This window comes from Camelus ferus, chromosome 20 (assembly GCF_009834535.1).
Source record: "Camelus ferus isolate YT-003-E chromosome 20, BCGSAC_Cfer_1.0, whole genome shotgun sequence".
Classification (NCBI taxonomy): Eukaryota; Metazoa; Chordata; class Mammalia; order Artiodactyla; family Camelidae; genus Camelus; species Camelus ferus.
In genome coordinates this window covers 15,942,532-15,949,343 of record NC_045715.1, presented here as the reverse complement: position 1 = coordinate 15,949,343, position 6,812 = coordinate 15,942,532, and the positions used below count along the sequence as shown (strand labels likewise).

The 6,812-nt window shown below is 37.2% G+C and overlaps 1 long non-coding RNA gene across 1 annotated transcript; it reads right to left on the bottom strand.

The window, feature by feature from the left end:
• Positions 1-250: 250 nt before the first annotated feature.
• On the bottom strand, positions 251-5,542 carry LOC116658230. Its single transcript, XR_004313473.1, has 2 exons — positions 5,356-5,542; positions 251-840 (listed from the first exon to the last, which is right to left on the bottom strand). It is a non-coding gene; the product is annotated as an uncharacterized LOC116658230 (long non-coding RNA).
• Between the last annotated feature and the right edge of the window lie 1,270 nt (positions 5,543-6,812).

Sequence of the window (6,812 nt, the reverse complement as noted above, 5' to 3'; positions counted from 1 at the left end):
TATGTAGCTCTTAAGTAACATAAAGAAGATTCAACTGACTCACTTGCCGAGTTCATCTAACTCAACAACCTAAGATTTTAACCTTTTCTAAGGTCCTCTCTACTGCTGACCAAAATAGCTTTGGCTGATTTAGCTGTGTTCTTGGGGAAGCAAGCAGGGATCCTGAAAGGGCTTAACCATGAAGTCTGACTACTGAGTTGATAGACAGCACCCAGTAAATTTCATGCTAAATATTAAGACTTCTCAAGTGTTACTCATAATTTCTTTATTCCAATTATAATAAACAGACTCAGTGCTACAAAAAAGTCACCTCGTCAGTAACACTTAGGATTATGTATGCTGTTCATAATAATTCCTCTTGTGGTTGTTGTTTCATCAGAAAAAAAAAAAAAAAGAAGAAGCAGCAATTGGCCTGCTAGTTTTTAATGATCTGGAGACCCACAGAGTTCAGGATTGTATTTGGCAACTTCTGGATAAGAATCATTGCGTATTTAACAAGCACTTAAGACATAGCAAAAAGTAGAATTAAACAATTCTGAGTATAACCATTAGAAGACCATGAAAAATATGAACAGAGAAATGACTGAAGAGAAACACCACCTTTGCACTAGTTGGAAACTACCACGTGATTTAAAAGTGGGCATTGGAGACATAAACACTTTCAGTAATGACTAAAAGCAGCTGCAAAAATAATCAGTCTCTTTATAAGCCAGTATTCAGAGGAGTTGTCAGTTTCTGTTGTCTTTGCCAGGGGAAGAGCCCATCCACCCTCTCATCAGTCCTGGGCCAGCCCAGGGTGGGGCCAGTTGGGGCCGAATGAGGGAAGGAGGCTCCAGGCAGCTGGGGAATAAATGGAAGGAAACACACAGCACATGAGGCAATCTCAGACGTACAAGCCAGTTTGCACTGAAGAAGTTCCCTATAGTCATTCTTCATCTGTACTCCTGCAAAATTACAAGCTCAGCTATTCACGCTGTCCTTTAAGCTACTTGTGGCTGTCGAAACTTACTCCAGGTGCTTCTGACCCTGTATTTAAGCAGCAGTGAAGTTTTACTTGGATTTCTGTTTTCCATGGACTATTAATAGGTAGAGCTAATTAAACTTGGTTTCTTTACATTGATGTTTATTGAAAAAGAAATGGAAAGCGACAGGCTTATCTTTGCTTATGTTTTATATGAGCACTGATTTGAACTTGATTTTGTGTGTTGGCCAAAATATTAACTGGAGGGTGAGTCTAAGAATAATTCACTAGGCTTGGACCTAAGCCTTTATCGGTAAGAAAAGGTCAACACACTTGTAAAGGAATCTGCTCAAAAACTGCTTCCATTTAAGTGAGTTTACTGAGAAAAATTAAAAATCAGCATCCTTGGAAAGTAAGCGTACATTCCTATATGCATTTCTAGATTTTCATAACCACAGTTCCTTAAGATCATGGTGAAAATCATACGTAAATGAGTAAAAGGCTAAATCCTTAGTTTACTTTTGTTAAGAAAACACATGTGATGGAAAGAATGGGCTTTTAATTCAGATGGGGTCCCAGCACCATTGTGTCCCAGTCCAGAAATGGTCTGTAAGATACTTAACCTCTCTATGCATCATTGAATTCAGGTACAAACTAGCAAATAGAGCTGCTGTAAGAACTAAGTAATAGTAGAGAGGGAATATTTCCTATGTGATATCTACTTAAAACATGCTCAGAACATATTAATCTTCTTTTTCATAAATAGAATTTCTTTTACACCATCTCCATGTAAGGTCTTTAGTTCAACAGAATTGTTGTAGCCATTTTTCCTCCTCCTGTTCCTCTTCTTTCTTACCCCCTCTCCCTCCCCCTCCTTCTTTTCTCTCTCTATAGAAACTTGAATGGAATACAGCTGGACACTGTTCTAGATAACAGATATCACTGATGTGAGTGATGTGAATCTGGTTTTCAAAGAGTTCAGGGACTTTTTGATTCTGATAAGTAATAAATCAGTTATTCCAAGAAGGGATGGGTGCTCTGATTGAGAAAGTGGCAGGAGACCTGGGTTAGGAGTTGACCTGGAAGAGAGATGGGGAAGAGTGTGCCAGAAACAGGAAAGAATTGATGAACAGGATAGAATAAGCAGTTTAGGACTTTGGGGAGTTTTGAATATGACTGAAGCTCATGATGCATGTTGGGAACTTAAAAAAAAAAAGCAAAATGAAGAAGTAGCGTGGGATTAATGGTAATGGCCCTTTTAATTCCAAACTAAATATTTAGGCTTTATCTTGAAGATTAGCAGTAATGGAAGAACTTTAACTAGAGAAAGGACATGATTAGATCTGCATTAAAAAAAAAAAACAAAACTGCCTCTTTGGATAGGAGGGGTTAGAGCAAAGGTTTTTAACTGGCTCCACAACCCTTACAGGTCATTGGGTCATTGTGTAGGCTTCAGAGATCTGTAGGCCCCGTGTAATATGTGCATGACTTTGTGTGTACGTGTATTTACACTTTTTTTGGAGGATCAGTTTCACTTGAGGAGTCCCTGATATAAAAAAGTAATTTTTTAAAAAAACCTACTCACTTTAACAAAAAAGTCGGGGGTGGGGATATATCTCAAGCGGTAGAGCGCATGCTTAATATGAACTAGGTCCTGGGTTCAACCCCCAGTACCTCCTCTAGAAATAAATAATTAATAAATACACCAGCCCCCCACCCCTGCTCCTGCCCCCAACAAAGACACTAGCAATGAGAAGATCATTTAAGAAGCTATTGTACTCATTTGGGGGTGAGAGATAATGGAACAAAATAAAGTCAATGGAAGTGGTCATCTAAGACTGCTCTAAAGAGTATTAACTTAAAATAAGGGGTTAAAATAACCTTTAGCCCATTAACCAGAGCTAACCACTGGAAAAAAAAAGTAATTGAGAAAAGTATAAATTAGAGGGATATTTCATAGAAGCATAAATCTATGGTGTTTGGTGACCTTTTAGATGTGGAGGATAAAAGAAATGGAGGGTTCTGAAAAGACTCTCAAATTCCTGAATGGTTATTGTGTGGTGAGGAAGGAAAGGTCCCCCCCCCCACACACATATACATATATATATATATATGGTGAAATCAGTTCAGGGATATTTGATTTGAAAAAGTTAGTGTTCTATCCAGAAGATATACACATGGAAGCAAGATATAAGGATCTGGAGCAGATAAGAAGCCACATCTTAGAGACAGTAGAAACTTTAAGAGTTTAAGAAAAAGAGATCAGAAATGAAACAAAGGAGTCATCACACAGATGTAGAGAAAATACAGTAGAGAGAAAATGTCTCTAAATGTTCTTGAGTCTGCTTACCCTTCACCCACACGGAGTAGAAGAAAAGAGAAAAAAGGAGGATGGTGGGTCTGAGGTCATGACTTTCAGAAAGTGTAAACCAGCGTGTCAAGAGCAGTGTCCTAATCAGTTGCCTTGTTTTCCGACTAACGGATTGGGCAGCTTCTTCCTCGGGAGAGATCTAGGAAGTAGTAGTGTAAAAAGGCTGGAATTATCCTTCTTCCTACCTTCCCTTGCTTTCAGTCCCCACCTTTTTGAACATTTTAATCACTAAGCTTATTGTCTATGATTGTGGCTGGTTGCTCAGATGTGCAGCTGCCTCCCTTAGAGCTAGTTGCTAAAGAAGCACCTTTCTTTCACTCTCACCTACTGTAGGTCCCTTTCCATTCCAGGTAAAAATGATTTCTCTATTTTCATAATGTCTGTAAGTTTTTTTTTATGCCTACCCATATTGCATACTGGCTTAAGTCATATTTCACTGACAGTCAGGAACTTGAGTGGCTCTGGAACTGCACAGCAAGAATGGGAACCTCAGTGCTACAACTCACTAGCTGTGCCACACTGAACAAATTCTTACCTCTGTTCCTTAGTCTCCTTTGCAGTAAAATGGGAATACTGATTGCAACAATCACAGAATTACAGTGGAGATGAAATACACTGTTAAATGTGAAGTTCGTGACTGGTATCTGGCACATAGTAAGCTATCAATAAATGTTAGCTCTTATCTCAGTCAGTGTTTCTGTGTAACGTACAGTAAAAGATGGCATGCAATAAGCTCTTATTTCTCATGCATCTGTGGACTCTGAAGGAGCACTGTTAGTCTCTGCTGGGGTCCCTCACTTGTCTAGGCAGTGGCTGGTAGCTCTCTGGCCCAGGTGGGTGCCTCCAGGCAGCCCTGCTTCAAGCTGTAGGTCTCTAAATTGGCAATTTGTTACTCATCTTCCTTTGGAAGGTAGGCAAGCTGGAGTCTGTTCTTCAGAGAGTGATTTGAAGAGGCAAAAGAGGGCAAGTACAACCAAGCAGTAAACCTGTGAAGTCCTTGCTTGTGTTATGACTCTTATATTCCATTAGCCAAAGCAGCGAATATGGCTGAACCCAAAGGCAAGGAGCAGGGAAATATATCCCTTCATTAAAGTGAAGGGGAGGGTGGGCATGGATAATTTTGATTAGTAATTTAACCTACCCCAGCTGTAAGTACCACATACATCTTTAAAGTGAAATTTTTTTTCTCTTTGTGCTTTATAAAAAGAACTTTCAAACCATCAAAGCATGGTTGAATCTTGCCCATAGTATAATAAGATTTGGAATTTTGAAGCTGGAAGAGATAAACAGTTTTATTAATCACATATATTTGTTGATAGTGTGATTGATTGAGCTATTTGTCATAGAAAAAAGAATGTGCTTCTACATTATCACTAGACGAACAGTCATGATTCATTTATTATCATTGTTAGTTGCTACCAAATATTAAACTAATTTGCATTTTTGGGAGAGAAAGAGAGATTTATATGAAGTGAAAATAGTATTTTTCCCTTAGATAAGACTGACATTCATTTCAGTTCTATTTGAAATAAAAAAATACCTTTCACGTATTGATGTTACTTTTCAGGTCATAAAAGAAATGTGAGATGGTATTAGAGCTGCAAGAATCAAACGGTCTAACTTTAAACTCTACTTTGCATACTTTAAAAATAATTAGAGTATAATAAGAGAAGGGAACTCAGTAACCTTTAAAAGTGGTGAGAGATAAAATAAATGATCTTGTGAAGGAAAGGGGAGTATTTTCCTTAATTAAGCCAAATCCTGGCTTCCAGAGGATTGAGTCTATCTGCACTCAGAATAGCTGATACTATTATAGTTTTTATGCTAAGAGAATTAGTTCATCTCCTTCTGATTTTAGGCAAAATTTTCACAGTTGCAGTCATTATAATGAATTAAATAATGTGTCATGATACACTATTTTAGACATCCTACTAATAAGGAAACATTTGTCCACCTTCAGCCAATATATAACTGAAACCCATTCAGCAGTCCACCAGACAGGATTTTATAAAAGTAATCTCACCTGAACTTGTATCAGTACGTATTCATAGGATGCATGTGAAATGTCAAAGGATAATGCCGGGTAAAATTCTTCAAATAAAGATGGTCATATTCCTATAGCAATTCTCTTGTCCATCACTCCTTCCTCTTTGTCTGCAGTAGATCCAAAATGTAGTTTCTAATACCTATGATAAGGTAATTCAGTTCTATGAAAGTCGTAATTTAGCATTATTTAGAATTGATTTTATATGCTTTTATTTACATTAAGTTTATAATCAATTTCAAAAAAAAATAAATAGTTTAATATAAATCAAGTTTTTGTTTTGCTTTGGTCTTTCTGTTTTAGAAATTTTGAGTGAAGAGTGAATATGTTTTTGACAGTGAGATATCAAAACATATATTGGGACATCACCCCAAAACAATGGCAGCCTTCTAAATGTTAGAAACGTGCATATATTTATAAGACCTGTTGGATTTTAATGGTATCTATAGATTCAAATCATGGAAATAGCCACCATACATAGAGATGAGAGGTTACAATTCATAAAATTAGAGTAATTCCCTGGCTGACTTTTTCTGACTTTTGCCTTTTATTTTGTAAAACATTTTGTTGCAAATCACCTCTTCTTTTTGTTTCCTATAACTGAATCATGATTATTATTGGTGCCAGCAGGATAAAAAGGATGTGATACGTACACCTAGTGAAAGGCATTTCTGATGTTCAGTTTACATCCATTTTAGGGCTCCTTTCTAATTAGGAATATTCAGTTGATTTTTTAAATCAATCCTTCTGGATTATATTGACATGAATAGTTTTTGTGTTGGAAATTGGGGCAGTTTTTCTGTATACATACATCTTTAAAATCTGTTGCTCTTGCGGTGGGCCAAATCCCCTCAGGATTCCCAAGATTTCAGTCCCTGAGCTCCTGGAGCCCAACCTGCGTGCTTTACCTGAAGAAGAAAACCCAAGCAGATTCCCGTTCAGTCTGCTTTGTACATGTGATAAAAGAGCACTGAACAAAATAACTTTTAGCGGGTAGGTTGGTGAGTCAAGAGAGAATGCAGCTGACAAAGGGGAAGAAAGAAACAAAGTGGAGATGCTAAAATAATTATATATCTGTCAGTTCCTTTTTTTTCCCCTGTTAAACACTCACCTATTTTTTTCCCCTGTGAAAAGTTCATTTAAAGCTGTCTCCCTCCTGCTATATGAAAAAACTCACAATGCATTCAATAGTATAATACAAATCCAGAATGTTTTCAAATTTCCCTCTTTTGTGGGTTTTGAGATTGACAGCTCTATAATTAGGGATAACAAAGAAGAAGGGAATTAATAAGATTCAAATACAGGGCCGCAGTCAGAAATCTGGAATGGGAAATAAGGAGAAAAAGGAAATCAAGGGGTGTAAATCATATAATCTTGTTGCAGACTGGAAAGCTAGATGTTCAGATTTTATACAACTACTTATTTGTTTAGATTGA